At 36.1% G+C, this 27,529-nt stretch overlaps 1 non-coding gene across 1 annotated transcript; it reads left to right on the top strand.

Annotated features, from left to right (window-relative positions):
* The first annotated feature begins 3,255 nt into the window (after positions 1-3,255).
* LOC132315487 (small nucleolar RNA Z247) lies at positions 3,256-3,388 on the top strand. The gene has a single exon (XR_009483674.1). It is a non-coding gene; the product is annotated as a small nucleolar RNA Z247 (small nucleolar RNA).
* Positions 3,389-27,529: the final 24,141 nt, after the last annotated feature.

Genomic DNA, 27,529 nt, shown 5'->3' with positions numbered 1-27,529 from the left:
AATGGCTGTTTTACTTCTGCTTCGACTGATAATTGCCGTCCAAGATATCAAACATTCAAACAACGTGGAGGCCTCAGTTTTGGTTGCGGTTTCCATAGCCCTCTGCTTCATCTTTTGGGTCTTACTCACTATGCTACATGCTCGCAAAATGTACCAAAGTAGAATGAATGAGCTATGTAGCAACAGTGTAGGGTGTGCCTAGCCTAAATTTGCTGCTGTTTTTTTTTTTTCTTTCATCTGCGACCAGAGAAGTCGCGAACCTGGTGAGAATAGAGGACTGTGGTGCTGCACCGGCGAGGCAAGACGGCCAGAACCTGCCTTGAACGGAGATGGGCAGCGGCTGTGGATGAATCGGCTGCTGGATTATGGGTTTGGGTACTACCGGTGGAGACAATGGCAACGGCGAGGTCGGCGGTGAGCTCCGGGCTCGGCTGATTGCAGGTGAAGAGGACTGTAAATGGGTGCTCTCTGTTGTTCTTTTCTTTTAACAGTGAGTTTTTTTTTTTTTAATATGTATATATAGAGAATAATAAATAACAAAACAGAATGAGTTCGGAGGAACTGCCGGCAATAGAACTTCAATGTCTCTCAAACTGGGTTTGAATTTATTTATTTATTTATTTATTTTTTTTTTTTCCGTCACTTGATTGACTTTCAGTTTGAAGAATGCTTGAACTGAACAGTGGACATGTTGGTTTGAATAATAAAACACCAGTAATAGTGACCAATTTTTTTTAAACAGTGTAGGATCAAACAAAAAATAAAATAAAATAAAATTACAAAAATTATCAAATAGAAATAGAAATAGAAATAGAAATAGAAAATAGATAAAGGATAAAAAAAAGGTTGGTCTAAAATTAGAAACTCAAATTTGAAGCGGCAACGGCGCCATTTGATAGGTGTGTATTTACGGATTTATTGTTATCAAATACACTCCATATCAACATAAAATACCTACAACCATTTAACTAAAAATGTCTAATGGTAAATAGGGTCGAACAACGCATTCAAGTAAGTTTTTGTTTCCGGACAATGAGATTTTAAAACATTGATTTTGAAATTTGACACTAACTAGAAATGAAGATTGGAAAACAAATATTTAAAGCAATATTAAAACAAGAAAATTCAAGTTTATAAATTGAGAGCAAGAAAATGATGAGTAATAAGACAATAATGAATTAATTAAGAAGAAAGTTACAATTAGAACAATGCTTCCCACTTGTAGGCTGTGATGATGGCTTTCCCAAACTGTTTCTTCATTTCCTCACGCCACCTTCACTTCACTAACCACTTCACATATCAACTACTTATTCACCTTTTCTTCCTAACTTCTATTTCAACTACTTTTGTTGACTTTTCTTTTTTTTTTTTTCTTTTCTTCTTTCTCTCTCATCATCTTTCTCTTTTTCTCTCATCATCTTTCTCTTTTTCTTTTCTTTTCTTCTTCTCCCTCCTCCTTTTTAGCTTCTTCACGTGGCTTCCTTCTTTCTTCTTTCAAAATATAATATATATATATATATATATATATATATATATATATTGCAGATGATGATGTGGCATGCTGACTAGATGGAGGACCAAAAAGACAATGCTTCTTGTCTCTGGAAGGATTCAAACTTGGGAACTTATGAAAGACATTTGAACACAATTCCATCTCATCTACAATACTCCTTGTGTTTTCTTTTGCTCAGTAAAATATATAATCTTCTATATTGTGTTTTCCATTTTTGCTTGCATTCTTCCCATTCATACATTAACACCTACAAAACACAAAACAAGTATATAAGAATATTTAAATAATATAAAAGTCTAATTAAAAACTTGTTTTGGTGCATGAAATAATAGATTTTGTGTACTTATCAATGGAACTGACGTTTTTGTTGTTGCATCACAGGTTAAAGTTCCAACAGTAAAGCATCATGATCAGATTCCAACACTGTAAGGTCAGATAATTGAGCTTTAGGGAAAGCCAAAAGCCAGTCCTTTTTTGCCACCGCCCGATCAAGCCGTTCCTGAATATAAGCTTGGCCATCCCGTTAATTAGACCAAGTGAAAGGAAAACCCACAAAACCAATGTCCACTAAAGCACAGCGAGCCAACAGTGATCGGAATGATTTAAGTTGCCATCCCTGTTGAAGTCGGCCACCAAATTTTTCAGAATCATAAAGAATATCATTAAAATCCCCTATTAGCACCCAAGTCCCAGGCCAAGACTAAGCGTGGTGCACTAATAGTCCCATTGAGATGCCTGCACCCGATCCACAAAGTGGCTTATGGCCCATTTCTTCAGGCCTATATGAAGCATACCCCTTAGGCCAAAGAAGAAAAGCACATAACTTTCCTACTTGTATGGCTTAACTGGTACCTTTTATGCGTTCCAAATTCACAAGTTACCAAAGGTTTAGTGGAAGTTGATAGAGAAAATCAATAATCTCGAATTCTTAGGATTTCTTAGTTTAATTGTTATTTAATTTCCTTATTGTAAATTTGACTTACTTAGAATAGGTAGTATTCTGATTTTTATTTACTTTCCTTAGTGTAAATTTGACTTACTTAATATAGGTAGTATTCTGATTGTTATTTAGTTTCCTTAGTGTAAATTTGACTTACTTAGAATATGATTTCAGTTATACGCTATATGTATATGATTTTACTCAATGAAAAAACGATGCCATAATTTTCTCATTCTTTAAACCTTTTATGGTATCAGAGCACTCTCCTCCAGGAACTGCAAAATCCTAATCTCCAGCACCAACCATGGCCAACGAAAATAATCAAGCCATAATCCCAAATACACAGGAACCCACCAAACCCCTTGTCATTTTCAACACCAACAATTCAGTAAAACTCACCTCCACCAATTATTTCTCCTAGAAAATACAGATGGAAGCAATTCTAAATGGTTACGATCTTCAAAAATTTATTAATGGCTCTCATCCTGCTCCTCTTGCTACAACTACTGCAAATAATATCACCGCTCCCAATCCAATGTACCAAACATGGCTTCACCAAGATAAACTGATTTTTGGTGCCCTCGTTGGCACCCTCACATCGTCTCTCACCCCCCTTATCACTCAATCGCAAACCTCCCGTGAAGCTTGGAATGTTCTAGCCAATACCTACAACCGGCCTTCTCGCGCTCACATCAAGCAGATCAAGGAACAAATCAAGCAAGCCAACAAGGGCTCCCAAATGATTTCTGATTATATGCAGTTTATTAAAACTCGTGCTGATGAACTTGCGGCCCTCGGCAAGCCTATGGACAATGAGGACCTCATTGAGAAAATTATTGATGGCCTTGATGATGATTACAAGCCTATTATTAACGTCATTAATGGCCATGACACGCCGATTTCCTTTGATGAATTGCATGAAAAATTAATCAATAAGGAACTCTCGCTGCGTCTCCATCTTTCCAACTCTTCTCTACTTCTAGCTTCTGCAAATCTGGCTAATTCTCTGGTCAATTTGGGAAACTTTGGCAACCGTACTCACCATCCACAGTGGGCGCCCTCCTTCTCCCCTCCGACGAGTGCTCCTACCTCGGGCTCTTCCAACACTGCAACCCGAAATGGTCGTCCCCCTCCTCGGCCATACCTAGGTCGTTGCCAGTGGTGCCGTGTTTAGGGTCACACTGTTCCACAGTGTCCCATGTTTCATAAGATACAGCCAACCTTACCACCACCTCCGACTTCTCATCAAAGTCCTCCATGGGAACCATGCCCTCCGGCTCCATGGCAACCACGAGCCAATCTTGCAACTGCCAACACTCTTGATAATTCTAGTTGGCTTCTTGATAGTGGTGCATCGTACCATGTTACCACTGACCTGAGTAATCTCTCATTTCACACTCCTTATGATGGATCTGACGACATTATGATTGGTGATGGCACGAGCCTCCTTATTACCCATATCGGTTCAAAATCTCTCTATACTCCCTCGCACACTTTTTCTTTAAATAACGTTCTTTGTGTACCTACAATGAAAAAAATCTTATTTCTATCTCTAAGTTTTGTCAATCCAATAATACTTCAATTGAATTCTTACCTACTTCTTTTCTTGTGAAGGATCTCTGCACGGGGGCAACCCTTTTGCACGGTTGGATTAAGGATGGTGTGTACGAATGGCCAGCTCTCTCTGTCAAGTCTTCTCCTTTGATTGCTTTCTCCAGTGTCAAGACCACTTCGTCCAAGTGGCATCATAGATTAGGTCATCTGTCATCTAAAATTCTTTAGCATCTTGTTTCTAATTTTCACTTAGAATTATCGAGTTATTTAAGTTTAAATTTCAATTGTAATTCTTGTCAATGCAATAAAAGTCACAAGTTACCTTTTTCAATTTCTTCTCTTGTTACTTCCTCTCCCCTGGAAATTATCTTCTCTGATGTGTGGACATCTCCTATTCATTCTGTTGATGATTTTAAATACTATGGTATTTTTGTTGATCACTTTACAAAGTATATTTGGTTTTACCCACTCAAACGCAAATCTCATGTTTCTGATATATTTTTCCGGTTTAAGTTGCTTGTTGAAAACTTCTTTAACCGAAAAATTATCACACTTTATACTGATAGTGGGGGGGAATATCAAGCACTTTCCTCTTTTTTAGCTACCAACGACATCTCTCATCTCACTTCTCCTCCATACACACCAGAATACAATGGGTATTCTGAACATCGTCATCGTCATATTGTTGAAATAGGTATATCTCTTCTCTTTCATGCATCCATGCCTCTCTTATACTGGTCTTATGCCTTCTCCACTGCTGTCTATCTCATTAATCACCTACCTACACCCACACTTAATCTTCTTTCACCATATGCCAAACTTTTTAGTGCTCCTCCGAACTACTATAAACTCCTTAGTTTTGGATGTCTCTGTTATCCGTGGCTCTGACCATACTCATCTCACAAACTTGCTCCCTGTTCTTCTCCTTGTGTCTTTATTGGTTACTCTTCCACTCAAAGTGCTTACAAATGTCTTGATCCCACCTCCTTTCGTATTTTCACATCGCGTCATGTCAAATTTGTAGAGTTTATCTTCCCTTTTACTTCTCTTTAGTCTCACCTCGACCGTCCTTCCTCTGACACACTCTCTCACTGGTGTCTTACTGTGTCGTTTCTTCCGGTTACCGGCTCATCATCCACTGCTTCGACGTCTGCGCCCCCCGTAAATCCCATTTTGGCCATCGTTGGACCAACCCCACCTACGCTAACTCTACCCACACCGCCTTATTCCGCCGAACCCCACTCACCACCCTCACTTCTGCCTCGCCTCTCACCTCCCCTCCCCGAGTTATTGTCACCAGATCCAAAAATAATATTCATAAGCCCATTCATAAATTAAATCTTACTGCTTAACTCACAACCTCAGATGACCGTGAACCAACATCCGTAACTCAAGCCATCAAGGATCCCAAATGGCGTCATGCTATGTTTAATAAGTATGATTCTCTTCTTCGGAATGGGACACGAGAACTTGTTCCCTCTGACCCAACACAGAATTTGGTTTGTTGTAAGTGAATTTTCATACTAAACATTTCCCTTATGGATCTGTTGATAGGTGCAAGGCTCGATTAGTAACCAAGGGGTTCCATCAGTGCCCTGGAGTTGATTATCATGACACTTTCAGTCCCATTGTCAAGCCTACCACTATTCGTTTTATTCTTAGTATTGCAATTAGTCGTGGCTGGTCTCTTTGGCAACTTGATGTCAATAATGCTTTTCTCCATGGTATTCTTACTGAGGATGTATTTATAACGCAACCACAGGGCTTCATTGATCATGATCATCCTCATCATTTCTGTAAACTTCGCAAGGCTATTTATGGCCTTAAACAAGCTCCCCGCGCTTGGTATCATGAGTTGCGTTCCCCATTCTCAAGGCTTCCTTCTATCTCAACGTCGATACATAACGGATCTACTAGCTCGCACACGCATGACAGATGCAAAGCCTGTAGCTACACCTCTTGCCAATGCCCCTATCCTTACACTTTACTCTGGCACGGCACTCTCCGATCCCTTTGAGTATCGGGCTATTGTTGGAAGTCTCCAATACTTGTCACTTACGTGCCCTGATATTGCTTTTACGGTGAATAAACCGTCTCAGTTTATGAATCAACCTACTAGTGACCACTAAAATGTTATTAAATGATTACTGCGCTATATTTGTGGGACTTTGGATCATGGTGTTGTCCTCTATCGACACTCCTCCTTGTCTCTCCATGCATTTTCTGATGCCAATTGGGCAGGTAACAAAGATGATTTCACTTCCACCAGTGCCTATCTTGTGTACCTTGGTCGCAATCCTATTTCTTGGAGTTCCAAGAAGCAACGTACCGTGGCTCGCTCTTCTACTGAAGTTGAATATCACTCCGTTGCAACTACTGCTGCTAAACTCCATTGGCTCTGCTCTCTTCTTACTAAACATGGTGTTTCTCTCTCTTCGCAACTAGTGATCGATTGTGATAATGTCGGTGTTACGAGTTTGTGCTCAATTCGGTTTTTCATTCCCGCATGAAGCATGTTGCTTTAGATTATCACTTCATCCATGAACAAGTTCAAAGTGGCGCTCTTCGGGTGGCTCATGTCTCCTCTACTGATCAGTTAGTTGATGCTCTCACCAAACCACTTCCGTGTACTCAATTTTTATTTTTGAAGACCAAGATTGGACTCTCCTCTTGGCACTCCATCTTGCGGGGGCATGATAGAGAAAATCAATAATCTCGGATTCTTATGATTTCTTAGTTTGATTGTTATTTAGTTTCCTTATTGTAAATTTGACTTACTTAGAATAGGTAATATTCTGATTTTTATTTACTTTCCGTAAATTTGACTTACTTAGAATAGGTAGTATTCTGATTGTTATCTAGTTTCCTTAGTGTAAATTTGACTTACTTGAAATATGATTTCAGTTATACGCTATATGCATATGAATTTACTCAATGAAATAGCGATGCTATAATTTTCTCATTTTTTAAACCTTTTAGAAGTTTCCATTGCCTTAGCCAAAGGTACCCCCAATTAGGTTTAGCTCCATTAGTTTTAGCTCATCTTACAAAGGCCTTCATGACATCATTGCCTCGAATTTTTTTCGATTTGGTGGCCCTTTTTGGATTTCCCAACTTTGGCTTCGGATTTACTTTCTAGAATTAGGGTCGATAGTGAGACCATCGGCCGATGATTCTTTAATTTCCTTCAGCTATGCCTCTGTCATGCCAAAACCTCAATCTATTAAGGATTGTTTTACTTTCTTCTACCATGGATGCAAAAACATAACTCTCCAACAATTCCTCCCATTTTCTTCCTATAAACAAGTCTCACAATGGCTTTCCTCGTTGCAGTTTCTGCCAAACTTATGATTGAAGAGTAAAAGTCCATGTGGGCCAGTTCCCTCGTGGCCAGAGATCTTCAGTACAGTACTGCCCCATGTGCCTAAAAAAATAGTAGGGTTGGGGTTGAATTCTACAACCCAGCCCAGCCCAGCTTGCAAGACAATTTGGACTACAGTAAATGATTCCTCAACCACCCTATTCTTTTCATAACAGTATTTTCCATCTTCATATTAAATTCAATGATGATGAATTTTCAAGGATGTGAGCAAAAGGTTCGAAACTTTAAAGAGGAATTTTCAATTTAATCCATTCATTGAGAACCCCTATTCAGACCCTTCTTTTGACAAATGGTGTGCATCTCATATTGTCAAAACTGGGGAAACAGACTGTCTTTCCTTATCACATCACAACTTAGTTCATTTAAGTATGTGAACATCACCTTCCAAGGAACTGATCCTATTGTTCATGGAAGAAGTCCAAAATGAGGTGCAAAGAAAAGAAAACAGCCAGCAAAGGCCAAAAACTCCCCCATTTCACCAGTAAAGAAGGTTAAAAAAGGAACTTCCACTTCAAAAGGTAAAATTTAAGCGACAAATATAATTTATTTCGCCTGTTTATATTATTTTCTCTTCCTTTGGTGGCAGCCTTACTTGTCGATTCTGAAGACAACCCTAACTGCATCCGACCTTCCCTCCACATAGAAAATTGATTCTTCCACCAGTCACAGTTAAACGGTGGGATCAGAATCAACCAAAGTGAAGGCTCCTTCTACCAAAAAGGTATATCTTTACTTTTGCACTTTTTTCGATTCTGGAAGTTCTTACCTCTTTCATCCTGCAGGGTTTTCCTCAAAGATCTTCTTCCAGAGGTTCTCAGTAAAGTTTAAGTGATGACCCAGTAAATGGGAAAGATAAAACAAATAGAATAGAGAATATTGAGGGAAAGAAATCAGAGAGTGAGAAAGATGAAACAGAAGAAGAAAAAACTGAATAAGAGAAAAATGGATCTGAAGAAGAAAACATTGGAGAGATTGGCTAAGAACAGAAGAATGAAGATTTAGAAGATAATGAATCTTATATTAAGGTATACTTGGGCATTTTAATTTTCTCCTATTTGGGCTTTATCGTTGTTACTGACATCATTTCTAAACAGGATACATCTTCCAGAAGCCCTAATGATCCCACGTTGCCAAGTGCATCAAGGCCACCGCTAAAAAAACAACAATCTCTCATTGTGGCCCTTTCAAATGATCCTCCAACACCACCAATTGGAATGTCTGCTCAAATGGGAGTTTCTGCAATCGAGGATGTGGCTGAATCTCCTTTTCCCATAAAAGAGGTAATCCCTTGTTAAGATATCTTTTAATATTTTTTCAACCCACTTAACACTTTTTTTTATCTCCGCAGGGTGTCTTCCATGGTTGTGACTTCCATGGGATCTTTTTCAGCTTTTAGTGACTATTTCCAAGCTGTTAAACCCTTAGTAGAGGAGAGTATGACTTCTTCCAACAGTGTTCCAACTCTCGTTTCCAGTACTACACAAACTTTTGAGTAAGATAAACAGGCTCTGATGACCCTTCTTCAACATGACTCTGCTGACCTTCCATTTATAAAAAATGAACTTAACATGGCTCTGATCAAACTTAGCCAACACCAAGGCTTCCCAGTGGAAGTTCAATCAACAATTTCTTCATTAAAAGCCCATCTTCCACACTTATCCAAGTCTGTCCAGGATTCCTAGGGCTATTATCTCATAGGTGGAAGAGAAGAACAAGAAGGAAGATTTTTCTTGCAGGAAAGCTCAGAAGCAGTGTCGTTGCTTTCAAATCCCTCAAGCTGAAAATAGATAACCTTCAAGCTAGAGAACTTGAACTAAAGCAAGCCTTGGCTCAAATCCAAATTGAGCAGCAAACGCTTAATTTTAGACTGGATGGAATAAAGAAGGAAACTGAAGGCTATAAACAGCAGTTTTCAGAAGTTCTATGTGTACTTCTTAAGCTGGAAGACTTAAAACTGCAAGTTGTGGCCTCTTTGAATCAGTCTAAACTTGTCTGGACTGACTTTAAAAATAAATTTGTGGGTTCGTAATATTTTAAACATGATCCCTTTTACTATGTTTGGGTCAATCTTTTGGCCATGTGACAATCTTCTAATATTGTAATAAATAATTGGCCCTTTTTGATGATTGCTTTTCTTCTATATGTACTTTATTATAACGGCATTCATCTTATAATATGATTGCCTTATTTTGGACCATCTAAAAGGATGGCTTTATTCTACCAAACCAGCCTCAGGAAATAGGTTGATCTTGGTTTTCTTTCCTTTCTTCCTCGACTTCATAGACAGTTGGTCAACAACGTTTAAGATATCTGCCATTGATGGGTTTTGAGTGCATCTCCCTATCTAAATCCTTCAACAGGTATGCACCTTTACTTAGTACTTTGTGCACCAGGAATGGTCCTTTTGACGAGCGTAGATTTGTAGATATCATCGTTGCTTTTCTACACTTTGTGCAAAAATAAAGAAAAATCTGCAAAGACTAAACTAAAAATGATATAGTGATAAACAGGGTCGAACCACTCTCAAATTATATTCCGAACATAGATTCAAAACATCAATTAAAAGGGATAGTGAAAGAATTTTTAAAACAATTTGATGATTTTTGAATAATGAACTAAAAAGAAAATAAATAAATAAATAAGACTAAATAATTTCTGATAAAATAATAAAAAATAAAAAAAATCTCAAGGGAAAGAATCCATCACCACTGCTCAATATAAATAAATTTGTATATTTTTTATGTAAATTTTCCTATGATAAGCAAATCACTTCACCAGTCCAATTACAACTTGGAAAGATGAAAGAAAATTATAGCATTAAATAACATTTGCTTATATATGAGAGAACGTAATTTTACTTAATCTGATATATCTTAGATAAATAGAAGTAGACATTATCTGAATTACCATTGATCGACAAACACGAAGAATCCTCCATCTACTTTTTTTATTAATATAAGAACACATAATAGAAGAGTAAAATAATATTCTAAAGAGAAAAACTTACACATCATGAAGGATACAACTATTTATATTTCAACCATGGTGGCTTCATCACTCCTTTTAGAAGGGGTGTTTAAGCTAGCATATTAACAAAAAAATAAAACATAAAAATAAAAATGCTCTTCATAAAAATAAAAAAATAAAATAAAATTATAAGAAAGAAATTGAAGACAAAAATTCTCAACTTTTATTATTTTCTCTCACTAACTTTGTACATCAAACCTCCCCTACATATGTCCATATTTATAGAGTTTAGAATGGAAAGATTGGCAGTGAAAAATTCTAATTACAGAAGTGAAAATAAAATAAAATAAAATAAAATATATAAAATCTTCCTAAAATCTTGCTGTTTTCCAATTTGGAATTATATGCTTTCCAATTTGGCTTGATATCTTTGATTTGATGTGCTTTCCAATTTGGCTTAATCTCTGCTGATTTGATGGAAAAACCAATTTTGAATTTGACTTTGACTAATTGTGTAATCTCACATTTTTGCTATTTTTATCTCTTTTCTTCTTATTCCGAAATCAGCCCCTATAAAACATGAAAAGCAGGGATAAACATATTTGTTTATAGAAAATATTAATTAAACATTTATTATTGAGTATAAAACAGGAAGTTTTGTCCACTTATCAAATTACCCCCAAACAAGCTTTTACTAGTACTCTAGCAAATAAAGGCAAAAAGAGATAACTTTATAAAATTGCTACTTTAACCGACTCCTAACTAAAGATATGCCACTTTTGCAGGCTACTTTCGATTGCATTTACCATATGCAATAAGGCCTTAAACCCCTAGGTTACCCTAGTGGATGAGCTATAGCCTCGTGAGGGTTTCCAGATATGATACCCACAAACATCCAAAATTGTGCACACATTACACTTAACTCAATTACTTCACCAGAATCAGAAACAATTGCATACACATCATCATCAAATTAACTATTATGTCAAATATAAAAAAGATTAATATTCCCAAGCAATCCCTAACCTCTAATTACATGCAATAATACTATGATCCCCACATAAAGTTCAATTCAACATGTTTCCAACAGTAATCAATCCCTAGTTTCCTTTTGAAGTGAACTAACATTTATGTGTTTTACCCTTTTTATCCTTATATTATAACATCATAAGATCTTCAACTCATTAATATTCCCTTCCAAGTTAGAGTACCCAAGGCATGAATTTATGACTTTACATATGCATGCGAATTTTTTTTTTCAAAGATGGCAAGTTATGCAATGTTTAAGTCCCTTAAGTTTTCTAGATGACCCATGTAACGAGTTTTAGGCTAATGACTCCCAATCAGACAGTTTTAGGGCATTAGGTATAAAGATCTTATTAACTCAAGTCAATTAGACTTCGAACCTAAACTAACATTACTAATAGTTTCAGTTTTTTCCTAACCCTCCACTTTTTGACGCGAACACTCACTGCTTACTGAAGCAAGAGGCCCAGTTACTTGTTGAAAAGCATTAACTAATCATAGATATTTCAATATCAACATGCCAAGGACATCTACTTTTCTAGGTCTACTAACTCGTATTTAACACATGTAATATATCACATAAGGTTAAGCCTATACCCCACAAAAAGATACTAGTTTGCATCTATGAGAAGTGAAGTACACTAGAGACTAATTATCATTAACAACAGTCAAACTAGACAATGATGTGGACCACATATACCAAAACATAAATTAAAGATTCAAAACTACCCAAAATACCAATTCTCAATCCTATATGAACAATAATTTACCCAATTTTAACATGACATGCAATTCAACTTGTAATTTCTATAGAAGTAAAATCATTGTCCTACCCCCAAACAAAAGACAACACTGTCCCTAGTGTTGGTACCAAAGAATATGGAAACTAAATTGACAAGTATAGGTGGAGACATAGGGAAATATTGGAACGTATTACCTCACTTGTTTCGATGTGAAAGTACAATCTCTGCAAAGATATTATGGAAATTAAAACAATCAAAAACCATATCAAACCAATGTTTTACCCTCAAACAAAATATAACCATATTGAAATACTAAATAGTTACGGAGCTAACGAGTAGAAGTGAGATAGAATGACTAAGACTCGAAAATCAATCCAAAGTAACTAAATTGTAATGACCCGGTCATTTTCCTTCCTTTCATTTTTTTCAAATTTTATGGATAAATTTCTTTCATTTAATTTTCTTTTCCAAGTTCTATTTTTCGTCACTTAGTGTCGTCCTGAGTGCTTGGAAATGGTTTCTGAGACTCTTTCCTTTGGATTGACAACTTCCTTTAAGGATCGAGTCATTTTCACATTTTCACTTTTTGGCACAACCTCACTATTCGTGCTCGGAGTAGATTTTTGACTTCACGTACCTTCATTCTAAGTGGTTTTCATGAAATACGTATCTTTACTTTTGTAGAAAAATACTCTGGTTGCTCCCCGTGTCTATAGGGGTATGGATGTATAGTTTCTTCGGAAGCATTTTCTTTTCTTGGGGTATTTTTCGTAAATATCTTTTAAAAATATTTTATTTTAGGAGTTTTTAAGAAAATATTTTTAGAAGATATTTTCTTTCTAGGTTATTTTTGTAGTTATCCTTTTTTGGGGGCCACTGTGTAATTAATGAAAGTTATTGCAAAATGCCTCATTTTGAGCCTAAATCCTCGTACGGGATTCATTTTTACATTTTCTCGAGTCGAGTACTCTTAGAATTTCCTTCCGGTTGTTTTTCCTAGTTTTAGGGTTTTCAGCCCCGATCAGTGCCAAACTAGTTCGGGGCATATATTTTTACTCGGGACTCAGTTTTTGACGTCGTTTCTTCCGTTATTCATTTTTTTTTTTTCATTTTTGTTCTTTTTCATTCATGGTGTTCTACCATTTGAGCGCGTCTGCGCAAATTCCACTTTTCTGGACCCGGCGGGGCCCGCTAGGGGCACTTTTAGGGTTTTACTATAAATAGAATGACTTAAAGTGAAAAATTATATTTTCACCATCTTCTTCCCCTCTTTGGCCAGCAGCCATGGCAGCCCCTTGGGCTACCACCACTCTTTCTTCTTCTCCACTTGATTTCCTTTGTTATTTGTCTAGTGCCTTAACATTTATCGTTGGTCTTGACATGCTCTTCCTTTCCCCCATATTAGAATCCATTTCTAACCATTTTTAAGTTCGGGTTTCGAGTTCAGGTTTGAATTTTCATGGTATCACAAAGGTTAAAGTTGATCCTCTCGTTATCCCCTACATAACCTAGTAGTATCGTCAGATTCGGAGTATTTTTCTTTCGGTGGGGATTTGAGATTTCATCTCAAATTGAGGTAGAGGATGTCTTAGGTTTATATCTTGGTTATATTGAGTGTATTCCATGCTTACACAACTTAATCACATGTCTTTGTATTAAATCTAGAAACTTTATTTATTTATTTATTTTCTTGTATGAGATTTAATTCTCCCAGTTGGTTATAGCTTGGTTTAAACTTGTGGCATGCTATTAAATTACACCTTGATATGTTCATTAATATATATTAAATTGAGAGCATTTGGACAAGCTTTGAAACTTTTATTTAATTATTTTCTTGAATGAAAATTTAATTCATGTAGCCGTATCTAAATTCAAATCAATATGTGACGTCATATTATATTAGGCCCTAACATACTCTTTAACATATGTGAATTTGAAAGTAATCGGAGATGTTTTAAAATCTAGAGATAATTAATTAATTAGATTAATTAATTTATTCCAAGGTATTATTCACTTCATTGAATTTTTGACTTGATATTATTGATGAGCATGCCATATATTTTCTTATATATTAAATCGGGAATATTTGATTAGGTTTTAAACCTTTTCATTTTATTATTTTCTTGTATGAATGTTTAATCATCATGGTTGTATCTTGCATGAAAATTTATTGTATTATGTTATTAAATCAAGTCTTGACATGTTTTATAACATACTTTACTTTGAGAGCATTTAAATGAGTTTTAAAATCTAGATATTTTAATTAAATGAATTAATTAAAATATATTCAATGGTTCCATAGGCTTGATTAAGTTTCTAACTAGGTATTCATGATTTTCTTGACAAGTTCTTTCACGTGTATCAAATAGAGAATAATCAGATAAGTTTTGAGACATATATTTAATTATTTCCTTTGTATGGAAATTATTCATGGTTGCATCTGGTATGGAATGAACTTGTAACTTGATATTAAACTTGTCCTTGACTTGATCCTTGACATATCGTGTTCGTAAAATATTTAGAGTCATCTTGTAGTCTTTAGAATTTAATCATTTAAGTTGATTAAATCCCATTTTATGCTTTCATCGAGTTAATTATGCTTTGATATTGAACCCTTGTCAAACTTATGAATTAGACTTGTATTTCATGGGGCTTTTACCTTTTTATCATGCATTATGACCTCTTGTATCTTGGTTTCATTAATGTAGTTAATGGACTTGCACAATTGTTTTAGAATGGTTTATTTATTCATGTGTTGTTTAACAAATAATTAAATCATGTGTCTTATACTTGTGGTATATTTACATCAATGGATTCCATGTACTATATATCTTAATTGTAGTCTATATAGATGCACACTATGATTTCTTGACATTTCATAAGCCATTATAGTTGAAGACTGAGGGCATGACTTGTGTGTTTCCATAATCTTGGTTGTGCATAGAATGTGGTTTAATGCATTACTTGTATATTGATACTATCTTGACTTGCATAACTTGTTGATTTTGGAAACTCGATGATATCAATCAAGACTTGACATAGCTAGGACTTGGTTCTAGTATGGGGGATAGAGAGCCCCCTACAATAGAATGCGCACTAGGGGAAGGTATCCATGGGTTAGTAGCCCTAAAGTGATCCTAAGAGTACGGTTCTAATCCGGGCGATATCCGAATATCCACATTGTTTGATTTAAACTCTTAGATTTCAAGTGTATTCCTTGAAGTTCTAAGAATCTTGTCGTGTTATATGGAATGTTTCTATCATGTTAATTGTATAGATATTATGCATTATCCTTAATTTCATGCCTTATCCTTATCGTGTTAATTGAATTGTTTCAATCTTGTTAATTTTCTTAGTTATTTCGTTCCATGTTACTTTATGCTATCGCGACTTAGGAATGATCCTATACATGTAACTTGACTTAGATTCTAGGTGGCATGGACCACATGTAATGATTTATATCAACATGCAAAATCTTTAAACCCTTAGATTTCAAGTGTAATCTCTTGAAGATATAAGAACATTGTCGTGTTATATGGAGTATTTCCTACCTTGTTTAATTGCTTAGACATTATGCTTACTTCGTGTATTTAAATCTCATTTAGCATACTTGAAACTGTGCATTTGCTTCTTGTATCTAGATTCTATTTAGTATACTCGTGTCTCATATACTTGCTTTGTGTGTTTCAAATCCCGTTTAGTATACTTGTGTTTTTTATACTTGCCTCGTATGTTTTCAATTTCGTTTAGTACACTTGTACCCAGTATGCTTGCATGTTGTGTATTTCATTTCAATCACCTATGTAACTTAGGATGATCCCTGAGTCTTACTTTGACATAGACGTTAAGTGGCATGAGCCCCTTTAACATGTTTCACCTTAAAGTGATGATATTGTAAAATGTTGGGTCTATGCATGCTCATTCCCTACGAGTACCATAGGACACTCACCCCATGCTGAATATGACCTGTTTCAGGTATGAAGACTTGGTTCGTGATGTTCATCATTCCTTGGATGACTTGTAGCTTTTAAGTTTCCATTTCATGCAAATGTTAGCATGAAATGTCATTCTTTAGCCTTATATGTCAAAACTTGTATCTTTGATTCCATATATGTAACGAGTACATAAGTACACCTTTTATGATATATCTGACATGTATGAGATGAGGCTAGAGGCCAATGACATGTATCTTGTATCCTATATAACTTTTAACTTCATGAAATATTATGAAAATATTGAAAAATGCCAAGTCATTGCTTCACCATGTTTACATCAGGTGTGAAAATTCCATTTTTATTCTTCCATAGGGTCTCATTAATCATGAATGAAGTGTAGCCAAGGGCCAAACAATAATTTGAAACCATTTTAAAATTTTAAGTTTCAAAATTCCCTTTTCATATGCATTTTTGCCTTTTTTGGCCATCGGGGGGTAGGATTTTGCATCGGGTCTTCTCGGGAGTCGTGGACCATTCTTGCGCACTTAAAATCATTTATTACGCTTGCGTGCACGTTCGTTTCAACTTAGAAATGCATTTAGGGTTAAATGCGTACTTGATGCAAAGTTGCATTTTATAAGTTTTTGCTCTTTTCTGATCTAGGGGCATTCTGTGTATTTCACAATGTGTTTTTTTTCATTTTTCTTCACGAGCGCAGGTAGAAAACTCGATTTTAGGGGGGGTTTTTTCTTCATATTTTTCCAAAAAAATGTCGTTAAGGGCCCCGTTTTTGCTCTCTGTTCTGGCAGATTTCAGAAAAGCCCATGTAACAGCTTTTTGACCCTGTTGACCTTTTCTGATCTAGGTGCATTTTGGGGATTTCACAGCATGTTTTTTTTATTTGCTTCCATTTAGCCGGGTAGAAAACTCAATTTTAGGGAGGGTTTCTTCTTCGTTTTTTCCATAAAAATTCATTTCGGCCTCTGTTTCAAGCCTTAGTTCTAGAAAATCTTTTTTTTTTTTTTTTCCTAACATGTCTGGGTGCTTGTCAGGATGCTCATGGGGTTGCTCGTGGGCGCCCATGGTGTCCCATCTCGACATCTTAACGTCGATTTTTGTTTTCGCTCATTCTTCTTCGTTCGGACTCCCAATAAGATGAATTTTTTTTTGAACGTGACTAATTTTTCAACATCTATCCAACTATGTACTCAGTTGCATCCAAATATTCCTGAATAATTACCAGTTTACCCTTTTAGCCTTAAGTGCTCGTTTTTCTTCGTCTTGTCATTTCTCCGTCTTCCAGACTCCGAATCATGTAATTCTTGAGTCCATCTTGATTAGTTTTTCATTGTCTTTCTAGCGGTGTGCTCGGTGCCACCAAAATCCATATTTTTAGAAATGACTATTTTGTCCCTAGGGGCTAAATTGTTATTTTTTCGATCTCTTGCTTCCGCACTTTATTCCTTTGGGTTCCGTGACCACATAGAAGGTCATCTTAGGGTCTTAGAGGTGTATTGTGTGACGACCCAGGATTTTTTTACCCTAGTGAATCACTTATGATGACCCAAAACAGGTCCAAGATGCGGGAGCAGAAGAAGAAAAATGGCCTTAAGGGACGTACGTTATCCCGAAGACATCAAGATGACTCTCTGTTAACCCACAGAACTCAAATGAGCCAAGCAAATAAAGCAAGAATGCCTAACCCGAAAGGAAATAAACCAAGGGCAAAATGGTCATTCCAAACTAAAATGGGTGCCACTGAGTACACCACTGAAAAGACAACAAAAAATGAACCAAGTTAGACTCAAGAATCGCTTGATTCGGAGTCCGGACGGAAAAGATAAGAATTTAAAACAAGGTGGCCTTCGCCGTTTAAGAATCACCATGAACCTATCTTACTAAAACTGGAATAACTCTCATCATAGATGGATTTACGATGTGTGGTTGGTACCATTGGATAGCTAACTCCGAGTTCTTGAATTTAGAGTCAAGAATGACCCAAATCGGATTCGAAATGAAAGAGATATGATCTCCCAAAGTTGGAACAACAAAGCTGTCCAATAGATGCTGAGAAGGAGAGGGTTCCAGGGAGGATCGGTCAACTAAAATGCAATGGTCAGCCGATTGAAACTCGACCGTCGGTCGGCCAAACCCCAATCGTCAGCCGGCCAAAACAAGGGTTGTTCCTAGAAAGCCTACTGGAATGGTCTCGAGGGAATCGTCAGCCGACCGATTGAGCTTCATCAGCCGACCGAAACTCCTGCTGCTGCTATGAAAAACTGCTGTAATGGTGTATGTGATGCTAGGTTCTTTTCTAAGGCTCTCTAAGCTTTAAACATGATCTGGACAATTTTGAAAACATCTCTTAACATCATTGAAGCATTCAAAACATGCTAAAACAAGGGGAAACTCAAAATGACACCCCGTGGAGGAATTTTTCATAAAAATTCAATAAATTGCCCAAAAATAGTTCAAAAGTTGAAAATTGAGAGTTTTGTGAAATGTGGACATGAAAACAAACGTAAAAAGACCTTTAAGATGCATTCCATTGGCCCGCGACTTCAGAATGTCAAGAATGCAAAATATGACCTCTCAACGGCCAAAAATGGCTAAAAATGGAATAAATGGAACCTCAATGCAAAACCTAGAATGAAATGGTGTTTAGCCCTTTGCCACACCTCATGCATGATCATAGAGACCCTATGAAAAAGAAAGAATGGAATTCCCACACCCAATGTAAAAGTTATGAAGAAAAGACTTATGAATTTTCAATGTTTTCATAATAACTTTGAGAATAAAAGTACATAGAATACAAGTTACATGACACTGGCCTCTGGCCTCATCATATACATGTTGAATACAATGAAAAGGAGTGTACTTATGTACACTTTACATATTTAGAATCAAAGAATACAAGTTACATACATTAGGTTATGAAATGATAGTTCATGCTAACATTTGCATGAATGGAAACTGAAAAGGTAGAAGCCATCCCACTGAACAGCAAGCATCACGAACCAAGCTTTTGTACCTGATCAAATCCCCCAGTAACTTCGGGGTGAGTAAACAAGTTTACTCGTAGAGAATGAGCATGCATCGACTCGATTTCTTTAGAGATTTTTAGGACTAACATGATATAATTCAAAAGGGATCATGCCACCTAACGTCTATGTCAAAGATTAGACTCAGGGATCATCCTAAGCTACCATGGAGTAATAGCAACAAGAATCATGATATATATACACATATGAAACAAGTCAAGTTGGGATAATCCAAAAACACGATGAGAAGGATACTTGAACATAGGTTAACATGAATTGCATTATCAATACAATTAAGCAAGGTTTAGAATAATTCCATACAACACAACAAGAAAGTACTAGAATACAAGTATCACATTATTAATGGAATTGAACAAGGTTTGGAACATACCAATTAACACGACAAGAAGTATACTCCAATACAAGTTAATACGAATTACATTATCAATGCAATTTACATGATTGGAGCATTCCAATTAACGCGATAGAAGTAATACACGAAATGAAGAGCAAGACATAACATCTATGCAATTAAACAAGAATGGAACATTCCATGAAACACGAAAAGAGTTATACATGAATCAACAACAAGGCATAATATCTATTGTGATACCCCTCGGATCCGAGACACGGGTTGATCAGGCCCAGGCCCAAACCCGAGGGAATATCTAACAATTAATATTTTATAATGAACACTGAATACAAAATGAATTAAGAAATGAAATTAAAGCTGAAAGGAACTAAAAATAGAATCCGCAAAATATTATAATTATTAAAATCCATCAAACCCAAACTCTAAAACTCCCTCAGTTTACAACTCGGGAATCCATCTCTAGTGGACCCCTATTAAACATCCAAACGCAAGATAAAACAACTGTAATAAACGTCCAGAAATAAAACTATGGAGAGAGCCCTACATCGTCAGAAGAGTGAATAGAGACCTCTGCTTAGCACGAACACGTCTAAGCCTGGAACTGTCATGTACCTGAAAAATAGAAGTGGGTCAGGCCCACGCGCAAGTTCTATATTACTACAATCCAAATAGAGACCCGATACGCATGTACATCCTAAACAATTCAACAATAGCTAATAGTCCGTAATTATATATATAGTCACACTAAAGGACTCTCACTGGACTACAGGCCGGTCTCAACCTGAATAGAGGTAATATGTTAAAACGTATATGAAGTGGGCATGTGTACCTAAACCTAAACAGGGTACACCTCTAACCATCGTATCCAGCTATGCATCCCAATGCAAATATGCTCCCTAACCATCGATCCTGAGACTCAAGCTCATATCAAGCTACCATAATAGTAATATATTTAAAATCCATTCAAAATCCATAGTAGTGCCGCTCAACTAGTTGTTGCCATGACACTACAAATCCATAGGATTTAACTTTTAGTTAATCCATTCATTAATCCAGAATAGGTAGGTTTTGGTATTTTGAAACCAAACCGTCCCTAGTATACCACCGTCCCATACCGGTGTATACTATCCAACCATCCAGCAGTTGATAATATCGGCAACTGAAGCGAATATCAACTAATTCCATACATCTAATAATTGACAACAAAAGTAGTGATATGAGCATCAATAAGTAGAGTAAACATAGTCAGTACATACTGTTACACAAAATCCGATATAATACTAAGTTTAAATATTAATAGTATTCCACATCTAGTAGTTGATATCACAGACATTTGGGGTAAATATCAACAAGGTCCATGCTCAAAAAATTGATACTAGCAGTACTAATGAAAGCATCAAAACAAAACTTTAGCATATACATAGGCACGCTTAATCTCTAATGTTTCACAGACTCAGTAGAGTCCACATCCAGCAGTTGATATCACAGACATTTGGGGTAAATATCAACCAGGTCCATGCTCTAAAAATTGATACTAGCAGTACTAATGAAAGCATCAAAACAAAACTTCAGCATATACATAGGCATGCTTAATCTCTAATGTTTCACACACTCAGTAGAGTGCTAAGTATGTTTAAATCTTAATATCACTCAACTCCAATGCATCCAAAACCAATATAATTCAGACACATGATCATGTTATATGGTGACACATGTATTAATTATATTATTTGTCTCTGAAGAATACAAAACATAAAGGATTAAACCAATCTAACTCTTTCGACTCCAACTACAGTGTTTTAAATTGTTTAAAACATATACTGTTCAAGTGACAACCATAGTTAGGTTATTAACATGCCTCCTGAAGTCTTAGAATTGTCTCCAAGTACCATCCATACACCTCACGCACAGCCCTAAACCCAACTGGAACCATAGAGAACCTACCACTGCAACTAAAACTGCCTGAAAACGAAAAAAAATTAAAAATTGCATAAAGGAGCCGGCTCCCTAAAGTTGGAGCTGTCTCCTTTAGCATTGGAGCCGGCTCCAACTAAAAGGAGCCGCCTCCAAATTAAAAGGGAGCCGGCTCCCTCTTAGGGAGAGCCGGCTCTCTCCCTTTATGCCCCGTCTTCTCCGATCCCGACGTCTTCTGCACCCTCTATATCCTTCTACTATGGTTTCCAGAGGTTGAAACTAAACCTCTAAACATTCCCAGTCTATGTTTAAGCCCTTATTACATCACCAACAGGAATTTATATAAACAATCATGCAAGTATAACTCATGTTTTAACAAGTTTCCATGCACACAACACATACTGATATGTTTCAGTTTTTTTTTTAGCACGAACAAAGCATCTTTTGTTTTAATTGATTCAATTTAGTCCTAGAATTATTTAAGAATGCAAAGAACACATTACCTAAGGGAGAGAGTAAGGATAGAACTTGCCTCCCACCGACGTTCGTTTATATTTTCCGGCGAAACTCTCCTCTATTTGCTCTCTGTTTTCCTGCCGTCTCTAAAACTGCCTTAGACTTACGATGTTGTAATCCTCTTCTTAAAACCCTAGGCAAACCCCTAAGTGAGTATTTATAGGCCACACAAATCCTAAGTTCCCTCAACCCTAATCGGATTTGCTCGGCCCATACAGAAGTTTCAAGTTTATACCATGACGGTTACTGTGTATACCTAATGGAATGATACAACAGTCACGGTTACTTTAATTACCAATTAAACTTTATACCAATTAACCAAATAAAACTAAGTAAAACATTTAACAAATAATTAAAAATTAAATAACACACGTAAGAAAATAAAATTAAACAAAGTCAACAACCAGGTCAAACTATCAACGAATTATAATTAAACCAATTAAACTTTATACCAATTAACCAAATAAAACATTAAATAAAACAATTAATGAAAAGAAAACAATTAAACAAAAGACCGAGAATATCTTTTTAAAAATTAAAATAAAACAATAATCAAAGAATTTACAGAACACAATTAAACCAATTAAAACATTAAATAAAACAATTAATGAAAAGAAAACAATTAAACAAAATACCGAGACTATCCTTTTGAAAATTAGGGGTATTACATCTATGCAAGTAAACAAGATTGGAGCATTTCACATACACGATAAGTTTAAATCTTCAAGGAATAGCAACTTAAAATTTAAAGAGTGAAATCAACCAATGTGGAAACTCGGATATCGCTCGGATTAAAACCGTACTCTTGAAATCACTTTAGGGCTACTAACCCATGGGTACCTTTCCCCTAGTGCGCACTATAGTGTAGGAGGATAATCCCCCATACTAGAACCAAGTCCTAGCCATGACAATTCTTGATTGATATCCCAAGTCCCAAAATCAATAAGTTGTGCACCCAAGATTGTATCAAATACAATAAATGCATTAACCATATTTCATGCACAACCAAGATTTTGGAACACACAAGTCATGCCCTAAGTTCATCAATTATCATGGCATGTGAAATGTTAAGAAATTATAGTGTGCAACTATATAGACAACAACCAAGATACATAGCACATGGAGTACATTGAAGTAAATATACCACAAGTATAAGATACATGATTTAATTACTTTCTAAGCAACACATGTGTAATTAAACCATTCCAAGACAAATGTGCATGTTCGTTAAGTACATTAATGAGATCAAGATACAAGTGTTCACGATGCTTGATAAAAAGAATAAAGTCCATGGAATTCAAGTCAAATTCACAAGTCTAACAAGAATTCACTAACAAGGCATGATTAACTCGATGGAAGTATATAAGGAAATTTAATCTACTCAAGGATTAAATTAACAAGATTTCAAGGTAAATCAAAACGTTCTACGAATAAGTTATTTCAAGGGTCATGTCAAGGCCAAATTCATTGTCAAGTTACAAGTCCATTACATACAAGATGCAACCATGTGAATTAAATTCCATACAAGGGAATTAATTAAATATAAATTTGAAGACTTATCCAATTATTCTTGATTTGATACACGTGAAGGAACTTGCCAAGGAAATCATGAATACAAGGTTAGAAACTTAATCTAACTCATGCAACCATTGAATGGATTTTAATTAATTCATTTAATTAAAATCTCTAGATTTTAGAAGTCATCCAAATGTTCTCAAATTAAAGTATATTATACAACATGTCAAGACTTGTTTTAAAACCATGATACAAGTAAGTTCTAAGCAAAATACTACCTTGAGTATTAAACTTTAATACTAGAAAAATAATAATTGAAAGGTTTCAAAACCTAATCAAATATTCTAGATTTAATATATATGAAACTACATGTCATGCACATCAAGAATTTCAAGTCAAAATTCCAACAGGATGAATGGTACACTTGGAGCAATTTAATTAATTAAATATTACTAGATTTCAAAGCACTTCCGATTTCTCTCAAATTCACCTATGTTGAAGAGCATGCTAAGGAGTAATATAATATGCTAACACATATTGATTTCAAGCTAGTTAAGGCCACATGATTTAATATTTTATTCAAGATAAATATTAAATAAAATCTTCAATACTTGTCCAAATGATCTAGATTTAATATATGTCAATCAACATATCAAGGGGTAATATTCTATCATACCACATGATTAAACGAAGCTATGGACAACCGGAAAAATTAATTCCTTCACAAGAAAAAATAAATAATAAAATATCTAGATTTTATATCCAAGCATGTAATCAAGTTTTATAAGCATCACAAGCATGTAATATAGTAAGAAAGTAAATTATAACACCCCCTACCTCTATTTGAGATGAAAATCCTAAATCCCCACCGGAAGAAAAGTGTTCCGAATTCGCCGAAACTGAAGGGTTTTGTCGGGGACAACACGATCTACATGAATCCGAAGGAAGCTCCATGAAAATCACAACTTGATTTCAAATCCAAACTCAAGAAATGGTCAAAAATGAATTCTAATAAGGGGGAATGGTAGAACATGTCGAGGGAACAAAAAAGTGAAGGTCGAAGACTTTTCACTTAGGAAAAGTAAATCAAAGGAGGAGAGAGAAGGTGGCAGCTCCATGGACATCCATGGCTGCTTCAGGTCGTGTAAGAGGAGTGGGGAAGATGAAAAATGAAATATCTCATCCCCTTTTTATAGAAATCTCAAAAAGTGCCCCGAGAGGTCCGGAAAAGTGGATTTTGAGCAAACGCGCTCAAACGGCAAAACTCCGTGAACAAAAAAGATTCAAAATGAGAAAATATGAACAACGGAAGAAATATAGTCAAAAACTGAGTCCCGAGCAGAGAGATATGCCCCGAACAAGTTTGGCAGCAACTAGGTCCGGAAACCCTGAAACTGGAGAAAAATGACCAGAACAGAATTCCAAGAGTCCATTACTTGATGAAATGTGAAAATGAATCCCGTATGAGGATCCAGGCTCTAGACGAGGTATTTTGCAATAACTTTTGTTAATTGCACAATGGCCCCTACAAAAAGGGTTAACTGCGAAACTGCCCCAGAATGAAAATATCTTCCAAAAGATATTTTCTTAGTTACCCCTGAAATAAAATATCTTCAAAATATATTTATGAAAAACACCCCAGGAAATGAAAAAGATTCTGAAGAATTGTGCATCCATGCCCCTACGGACACTGGGAGCAACCAGAGTACTTTTTTGCAAAAGTAAAGATACGTATTTCGAGGAAACCACTGAAGATGAAGACACGTGAAGTCAAAAACCAACATCAAGCATGAAAAGTGAGGTTGTGCCAAAAACTGGCAAACGAGGAAAAGACAGAATAAGGAAAAGGACGAAAAGTGAATAGTATCCGAAAAGTGAAAATGCGAAAATGACTCGCTCCTCAAAGGAAGTTGTCAATCCACGCGAAAGAGTCTTAGAAGCCAATTTTAAGCACTCGAGATGACACTAAACGACGAGAAATAGATCTCAGAAAAGAGAATTAAACGGAAAAAAATTTATCCGTAAAATTTTAGGAAAAAGGAAAGGGAGGTAAATGACCGGGTCGTTACATATTGTGCCTTGGGAGACTGTTGTCTTATTTCTTACTTCCGCATCTGGATCCGTTATCGGGCTAACCTTCGGTTCATCATAAGACGCACTGGCTTGAAAAACCTGAGCCGTCATAGGTGGTATCAGAGCGTCCGGGTTCGAATACCTTGGATGACGGGTTTGGGGTGCATATCATGTTTGTATTGCCCTACTCTATGTGTTTAAATGCTTCTTGATAACATATTTTGATTTGATAACATGTCTGTTTGCTTATGTGGTAACTTGTTTAGAAGCTTACTTTGACTGTCTTAGTGTATAATATATGCTCATTTGCCTTAGCACATGGTGTACACTTGTTATCTTAGCATATAGTATATGCTCATCTGTCTGAGTACATTGTATACGCTTGTTCATCTTGATATGATTATATGCAGCATATCGTCATGCTTTGCGATCTTTTCCTGTATACACTGACATACTTTATGTGATCTTACTACTTGTGTGAGTAGATAATCCGTTGCCATGTTGCATGCTAGATGTTTACTTTTATATCTGGTTTTGACATTGTCACTTGGGGTCTGTCGCATCCCTTGGATGCATTCTTGTTTTACAAGTTTCTTCCTTGGATAGGAGAAATTCATTCCGCAAGGACCCATGTCGGGAATTTTCTTATTTGTTTTGTTGGTTGGGTGTTTCGAGACCTTAGTCTGACGGTTGATGCGAGTAAGGCTCATGTGAGCGTAGAATCGCAATCCTTGTCTGGAGGAGTGAGATGTGGGCTAGGGAGGCACCGTTTCATTCCTTTTCCTTCGTGGCTTCTCGACGTGGTCGGAGAGTGTCAAGGGTGTTTTGCAATGTAGGAGTTGTTAGCTATACTTGCACTGAGGATTTAAGGCCTTAAGCGTAGCGGTGCCTATGACATTGCCAAGATAGTCTGGCCAAACATTATTAGACCATACTCCACTCTCGCAAAATGCCTGGTTCTCATAGGCTTTTAGTAATTGGTGGTTTGTTGCACTCCAACCCAAAGTTTGTGCACTAAAAGATAGTGGTGTAGAACTATGATGAATGTGGCCAAGTTTTACATTTAAAAATTACCACTACTACCTTTCACTAAAAATATAGCTAGGGCAAGTAGGGATCGTCCCAAGGGATTGGTGGGTCATACTAGGTTGAAGAATCAAGAATAGGGTTAGTAGGTCGAGTGATCAAAAGATTGGTTGGTCGTTGAATTACACTAAGATGCAATTTAAACTAAAGTAGGCAATTAAATGTAAATGAGAGAAAATAAGAGAGAGATTTTGGGGTTTAGAGATTACCACTAAGCATAACTTTTCTACACCCTTAATAAACGATTTATGAGGGGGAAAAACATGTATTGCAACAAAGTGTGTGTGTGTGTGGTTGTTTCAACAAGCATGGATGGCAAATTAAGCATCCATTGTCTAAGCAACATGGTGGATAGCATAACATATCAAACTAAGTCAATAATCCGTTCTTTAAGCTCACAATCCAAATACATCACAAGGTTAGAGATATATGTTACTTGCTTTCATAAGTATGGAACATCAAACAACAAGCATGGATTGTCCTCCCATTTAACATCTAAACTACAACTACACTACAATTAAGCTAATGACATGAAATTAAACTAATTAAACTAAAGGAGAGGTACAATCCATTAAGAAATGAGTATAAACCATCAAATAAACCACAAGAACATTCCATTAAGCACTATGTCTTGACAATCTCTAGATCTATAGCATTAATACACATAGACATGCATCAATAACTCAAGAAATAGAGACAAACACATGAACATCTATTCTAGCATACATAGACATATGGATAGAATGAAATGATCAATTGGAAGCATTAAATCATATAAATCATTGAATAAACAAGATCTATATATATAAAAGTGTCAAAACATGTATCACAATACAAATCCCCTCAAAAATACATAAATCAAGATGTAGAAAGCATGCTTAGGGCTAACTCTAGCCCCAAGAGGATGTCTAGCCACTCATGGATGGTGTCCTCCAACCCTCAAGGGCTAAC

This window comes from Cornus florida, unplaced genomic scaffold (genome assembly GCF_030987335.1).
Source record: "Cornus florida cultivar Cherokee Brave unplaced genomic scaffold, ASM3098733v1 CherokeeBrave_3.0.0_Hap2_Chr06, whole genome shotgun sequence".
Lineage (NCBI taxonomy): Eukaryota > Viridiplantae > Streptophyta > Magnoliopsida > Cornales > Cornaceae > Cornus > Cornus florida.
This window is presented reverse-complemented; position numbering and strand designations above follow the sequence as displayed.